The 7,378-nt window shown below is 41.0% G+C and overlaps 1 protein-coding gene across 1 annotated transcript in view; it reads left to right on the top strand.

The window, feature by feature from the left end:
• Positions 1–1,743: 1,743 nt before the first annotated feature.
• ME2 (malic enzyme 2) overlaps positions 1,744–7,378 on the top strand; it is a 35,799-nt gene continuing 30,164 nt past the window's right edge. The window contains exon 1 of the mRNA XM_075185588.1: positions 1,744–1,868. The gene's annotated coding sequence lies outside the window, so the exon portion shown is untranslated. The remainder of the gene's footprint in view (positions 1,869–7,378) is intronic.

Here is a 7,378-nt window from a genome sequence, read left to right as displayed (position 1 = left end):
TTTACCGGCAGTCTAGCGGTGCCAGAGAAAGAAGGAAGTACTATTATTTATTATCATTTATTTGTTAGGCGCCACAAGATTTCCGCAGCGCCGCACACAGTACAAACAGTAGACTATACAGGGTGAAACAGTACAGAACAATAAACAAAAAGTACCAATACTTCAGAAACTCCAGGCAGGCTAATGCAATAACGACGGAGCAGAAGCTTACATGCTAAGGGACTAAGTACTTTTGATGCATCTTTGAGATTTGCATCTTAATTGCTTGTAATTTTCAATAGGATTTACTCCATCCTAAGTACTATGCACATGCATCCACCTTTAGGGATCCAGCGAAGCCAGAGAGGCTTCAACTGGATCCCATTGAGAATGACAGCTAGCGCCACCTGTCTGCGAAATGCAAAGCTTATCAAAGCTTGATGCATTGCAGAACTTCGCAGTGCCCATATTAATCTATGGGGACTGTATTAAGAAATGTTAAGTGGGATATAGTGGGAGAAATCAAAGATTTATGCTGCCAAAAACCATTTAAACATTTTGCTAATGCTATTTTACGAAGAAAACTGCTGTTTCCTCCATTTTAATGGCTGATCACAGTTTAATACATAGACCCCTTGGAAGGCAGAACCATTTTTTTCTGACCATTGTGGAAGCGGAAGGAGCAATGCTTAGCCCCTCTCTCTATTGCAGAGAAATTTTGCATTGCATGGCAAAGGAGGTTATTTTTCATAAATGTCTGCGATACATTGTTCATTGCAGCGTTGTGCTGTGAAACATTATGATGCCTGTCACAGTACACTACATAGATATAGTAAATAGAGCCCTAACTCTTATATGAGGTACGTGGACAGGATTAATGCATTAATCATGCCAGTGGCCTGTCTGTGGTTTATCTGACACCTGTCAAAAGTTATTTGCATCTTCATTGCTTGTATTTTTCAAGAGGATTTACTTCAGGACTGCCAGTGATGTTGGATAAAATATGTTGAGAAAGGAAATTCATGTGGACCCTCCTAATATTTACATAACATTTTATTATATTTTATATAAGCAAATGTACTACAAACATTTTACCTTTTCATCTATTCAGCACACCAACCTGCCTAACCCACATGGTAGACACATCTCACTGCGAATTATGTTTTAAAGAGTAATTGACATAGAATAAAACATCTTCTTTATGTGCTTTATTTCAGTGTAAAAAAAACTCAGAGGGTCATTTAATAACATTTAGGTGCAAACATTGCACTAAACAGCAGCACCCGATCAGACATAGTGCCTTCATTGTCTAACATAGACAGCTAATAAGCTCATTGGTTGGTTCAGTGCAAATATTGCACCTGTATGCCATGCAAGTGACCCCACAGATGTGCTTGGACTTGCTGTGAAAGCCAAACACGACGTTAACACAGAGGCCATAGGAGATAATGTTTTACCACATTGACACACTAGTAACCACATTTTATATCCGCTGTGTGAATGTGACCTGGCCAATTCCCGCTTGTTATGTAGGAAATACTAACCTACCTATGATCTGAGAGTTGTGTAACCTACAGCAGAAAGTGATTGTGAGGAATGAGCCGAAACAATGTATCAATATATGAAATGTATCCATGTCACTGTCACCAGTGCTGCTCCGCAGCGCCCATTACTGGCAGTGTGTGGGTACTGCAGCTTCCCATGTGCAGCAGGCAGCGATTGGTCCCTAATGTGGAGCGTTGTGTTCCCTCCCCTTTCCTCTGTTGCTTCATCTCCTGTTATACCTCACTCCGGCTGCCGGTACAGACTGGAGCAGAGGAGCTGCAGGCACCGTTCTCTCCTGATTACTCTACATCAGGACAAGTCTCCTCTCTGTCTTATCGCTGCAGGTGAGAGCCCCCGACTAATGTAGTGTCACTGGGTGTCCTGTTACTGGGTGCAGGGTCCTGAGTGATGGCTTGCAGGAAGTGATGCCAGGCGACCTAAATGTTCACCTGATGGGGAATTATACAGAGCAGCATATACTGTATGCAATGCTCTATCACATAAACTATATACTATCACACTTTCTCTCATCTCCTCCCAGCTCTTGTGGAACTAGAAGTTCCAGCATACTATACAAGTTCCACATTCTGTTGAGATCCATTGGGTGCCTTAACCTGCATGAAAAACTATACATACAGATGTTACTGCTTAGCCAACTCCACCATCTGTTTATCATTTGTCATCTGTCAAGCAAATGTTTAGCAAGGAGGAGGGGGGGGGGTGATTGGGGGGTATTGAGAATAATATTTATCCCATCAAATGTTTTAATTTGTATTTATAAACCAGAGCTCACATCACAGATACAGGGTTAAAAAATGATGCTTCTGTGTATTCGGTGGAACGTTCTGCATATTCTGAAATTGAAAGTATATCACACTGGACAATACACTGATGTTTGCTGGCTAAAACTCCATTGCCTATTGATAGTGTGCTTACTGTTTATTGATGAATCTCCAACATATTCCAAAGTGCTGTACAGTATTGAGATTTAAAAAAACAAGTGATATTGATAATAGTACTTGAAGACACAGGTGACAGGGCACTGCTTGTCTAGTAGTAGCATTGTGTTTTTGTAACTAGGATTTATTGTCTGTATTCTGTTCCTGTGTTGCTTTGTGTATTTTTGCAGTTTTCATGCATTAAAAATAGGTCAGATAACGGTCAGCAGTACCGTTTATATAATTGCATTATAAAATTGTAACACTGCGTTTAACATCCAGCATTCCCTATACTACATGGGCCTTATACCCACTGGCGGTAATGTGCATTCTTCTAAAGTTTAAATGAAAATAATGTCTGAAAATGGAAGCCATTGCTTTCAGTGCCCAACTTGTATATTTACTCACAATCTGGTGAGTTTCGTTTTTCCAAAAGCTGCTTGCTCCATTCAGTTGTTTTGCCGCAAGTGACCGCATTGTGGAATCCTAAGTGATCTCCTGAATGAAAGCAGAAAACGCTAGTGACAGCTACATTCCAAACTATGATGTTGTACTTGTATGATGCCTAACACATGCTACCATCATCATCATCATCATTTATTTATATAGCGCCAACATATTCTGTAGCGCTTTACAATTGGGGACAAACACAGTAAACTAATAAACAAACTGGGTAAAACAGACAAAGAGGTGAGAAGTCCCTGCTCACAAGCTTATAATCTATGGGACAATGGGAGTTTGATACATGAGGTTAAGTCTACATTTTGCATTTCGGTCCAGCCAGACTGCAAAGGTAACAGTGACTCATAAGCTAAATGATCCTGTCACACATCAATGTTGGTCAGGGGGTAGTTGTCTTGTGCGAAATTGTGTAATGGATTGTAATAGGGTAATGTAGTGAGGTTAAGAGGGTGGTTAAGGAATATTATAAGCTTGTCTGAAGAGGTGGATTTTCAGAAAACGCTTGAAAGTTTGTAGACCAAGGAAGAGTCTTATTGTACGAGGGAGAGAATTCCATAGAGTAGGTGCAGCCCAAAAAAAGTCCTGTAACCGGGAATGGGAGGATGTAATGAGGGTGGATAAGAGACGCAGATCTTGTGCAGGACAGAGTTGCCGAGTTGGGAGATATTTTGAGACAAGAGAGGAGATGTATGTCGGTGCAGCTCTGTTGATGGCCAGTTCAATACATTGCCAAAAGTGCAACAACAAAATGGTCATGGAAAATGTGTGATCGGTGTTATGTCTTAATGGCCACAGATGAACATTTTGAAGCATTTGCTACACACAACTGTTCTTAGTGCATTCAGCAGCCTATAGTGGCTTTAATGCCATGGAAGAAGCTTTGAAAGTCCTGGCAAACAAAGCACCATAGTAAATAATGAACAGATATCGATATCTCTTTGTTACAAAATGAATTTGATAATACATTGTATTGGTGACAGCACTCGTCTCTTTTCCAGAACCTAGAGTCTTGCCAAGTATGTTATATGATTTTGTGACCCTTCCTCTTCAAATAAACTATACACTTCTGCACTTATTGTAAAAACCACAGAGACCTTAATTCTGTTGGGTTGACATAATTCCTGCAGATCTGGCAAAAAGTGCAAATCAGACCTCTGAGGTCTCCCGTGTTGTGCTTAAGATAAAGTTTCTTCCGTGCTGAAAAGTTTCACAATAATACATATGGTGAAGCTTCAAAGAAATGTCCTGTACTGTATAATTGGGAAGAGCCGTTACTTAGGTCTCTGTGAACCTTCTGCAGTTGGGATTATCAGATCAGCCATGTAAATCTACACATACATGAAATGCATAATGCTACACAGCTTCACTGGATTTATTTACAATGTATCCTGCATTCCTGAAGTGTTTTACTATTGAGCATGGATTTGAATTACAGAATGTCAATTAATTGTGTTTACTTGGCGGCTGGGGTAATTATACCAGCGATGTAGTTTTGTAAGAGTAGTCTTGATAGATACGTTCGGGGCGGGCTGACCTCACCCTATCACATTAGTGGTGTAGTGTGATTCTTAGATAACCTAGCTTCAATAAGTAGCTCCATAGTAGTAAAATAACTTGTATTTGCCATATAAGGAGGAGGTAAGGATCTTCAATTGCTTTATGTAATCGGTTTCCCGGTGCCTTTCCTGGATTTGACTCCCATTGACTTTGTCCAATCTGTTTCCTGTTCATCTCCTGGCTTTAGTTTGTCCCTACAGAGAAATCAAAACTTAATATCTGGTGGTAGGACAGCAAAGTGGCCTAGTGGTTAGCACTTCTGTCTCACAGCACTGGGGTCATGAGTTCGATTCCCGACCATGGCCTTATCTGTGAGGAGTTTGTATGTTCTCCCCGTATCTGTGTGAGTTTCCTCTGGGTGCTCTGGTTTCCTCCCACACTCCAAAAACATACTGGTAGGTTAATTGGCTGCTATCAAAATTGACCCTAGTCTCTCTCTGTCTGTCTCCCTCTCTGTGTGAGTGTATGTCTATATTAGGGAATTTAGACTGTAAGCTCCAATGGGGCAGGGACTGATGTGAATGAGTTCTCTGTACAGCTCTGCGGAATTAGTGGCGCTATATAAATAAATGATGATGATGATTAAAACGTCCCCAGGGTAAATGCTGGTCAATACTTCAGCCCAGAACAGCATATCCTCTACTTATCTTACCTATTCTCCATTCTAACCAGTTAAATAACAGGTAAATATGCCGTGCTTTTATTAAGGGGAAATAGACTTTTTCTTTTCGAAGTGATTGTATTTGTATAGTTGTCTGAAACACACCATTTGGGTAGACCATTATCTTCTGCAGATTTGTCTTCGGTCACTGCCTAGGGCAGCCTGTGGCTCTGCAGGGTACAAGTCCCAGCATGCTTTGTCAGTAGATATCCTGCTAATAGCTGGCAGGGCATGCTGGGACTTGTAGTTTCCTAGGTTATCAAATAATATCATTATATTGCATTATATTTAGTAGCACTGGGAAATGTCACACTCTCCGCAAAGATATCAGCAAACTAAACACAATCATCACCAACATCACCATTTATTTATATAGCACCACTGAGTCCGCAGCGCTGTACAGAGAACTCATTCACATCAGTCCCTGTCCAATTGGGGCTTATAGTCTAAATTCCCTAACATACACAAACACACACAGACAGAGAGACAGACAGAGAGAGACTAGGGTCAATTTTGATAGCAGCCAATTGACCTACTAGTATGTTTTTGGAGTGTGGGAGTAAACCGGAGCACCCGGAGGAAACCCACACAAACACAGTCCTGGTTTATTTGCTTAAATAGTACTGCGTGTGAGCTCCAAGAATGAAGGCTCATTCACAGATATGCAAGCACAAAAGACAATGAAGTCATTGGCCGACCAGATTTTAGGCCCTACCTGATCCAATCGGATCACAATGTGATTGGACAGATCTTACCGAATCGGCATTTGTGCGGACCAAACAACGGCTTTAATGTCCAATTTGGCCACTCTTGGCTGAGATCACTTCTGACATAACCGCGGCCATAAGGTGACTGCACTCACATGGTGACGGAGGCCATCTTCTGACCGAATTTACCAACATACCCCAGAAGAATCTGATCGTGGTCATTTAGGTCTGTTGGCCAATATTGTTGCTGATTTAGCGGCGTGGCATTAGAATGTCTTTTTGTGGCATACATACTGAATTTGGTTACTTCATTCTTATACACTTCTATAAGGCCTGTGGATTATTTACATTGCAATTGACCCTACTACCCCCTGAAGTCACCTCGTTGCCATCTGTTCTGCCCTGTATCAGATGACACAGCCAGGAAGCTCCTCAATCTCTTTTGTTAGGAAAAGTGTGTGGAGGATGGTAACTGTCTCTGGTGTATTCTTGTTTCCTGGGCACTTCAATAGCTCCTTATTATGTAGGTGAACCTGCGGCTATTCACAGGTTTCCAGTGAATTCTGCATTGTGTTAATGAATAATAAATGAGAGGACTACAAGCGAGAGGGACCATTCATACAGATCAGAAGGTTCATAGTCTATGCAGCACTATGTAATCCGGTCTGACACCATAGATGAGGAATAACTGGTATGTCAGAGGTAATCAGCTCTAAGTCTTTTGTCGGTATCCTGGCAACAAATGTCATTCTAATTCCCTACAGATCTTAGATCTTGGATAGTAAGCCTTTGCGGGTCGGGCCCACCTGTTATCTCTGTAGGTTTATACAAGTCTGTCCTATTTTGTTATCCCCTGATGTACATCACCATGGAATGGAATAAATTACAAGTACAGTTTGGAAAGTTGACCAGCAAAAAATATAAGTTTATATTTGCTGTAGACAAATATTTTGTTTTTGCATATTTGTTTACTGACTGTAATCATTGGGGATGTACTTCTGTGTAGATAATGGTAACATTACCTGGTGAAAAATTTACTAGCGGTTGGCGGAAGTGGGAAGCAATATTGCTGCTAGCAGAGACAGGGTCTTTAATCAAACATTTGTCATTGCTGGGTGCAGACTGGCGATCATGACCGTATTATTGGCAGGGAAGCACAATGTGACTGCAGAAATCTAATAAAGGCATTTCAGCTTTAACTGTTTCAATGTGACTCATTTGCAGGACCCGTCTGCTGACACTTTATGTCCTGACTCTGCGTGTTTCTGTTCCCTGTCACTATTGGAAGGTGAAGCTTGATGGTCTAAAACGCCGGCTGTATGTAGCAAGATCCTGTCTGTGGCTCACAAAACCAACATGTGTGTATTATGTCCCTAAGCTTTAAATACATTGTTGCCCTGTCATTGAAATTCTGCGGAAGAAGAATATTTGTAGGAGAAACAGATCTGTAAATATACTTCTATAGCTGAATTGACAGTGACAACATTCCAGTGATCACTTATCATCATGATTTGTTTCTACTCTTATAT

This window comes from Mixophyes fleayi, chromosome 1 (assembly GCF_038048845.1).
Source record: "Mixophyes fleayi isolate aMixFle1 chromosome 1, aMixFle1.hap1, whole genome shotgun sequence".
In the NCBI taxonomy this organism is placed as follows: domain Eukaryota; kingdom Metazoa; phylum Chordata; class Amphibia; order Anura; family Limnodynastidae; genus Mixophyes; species Mixophyes fleayi.
Note: the sequence above shows the minus strand (reverse complement) of the source record. Positions and strands in the feature narration are given on the sequence as shown.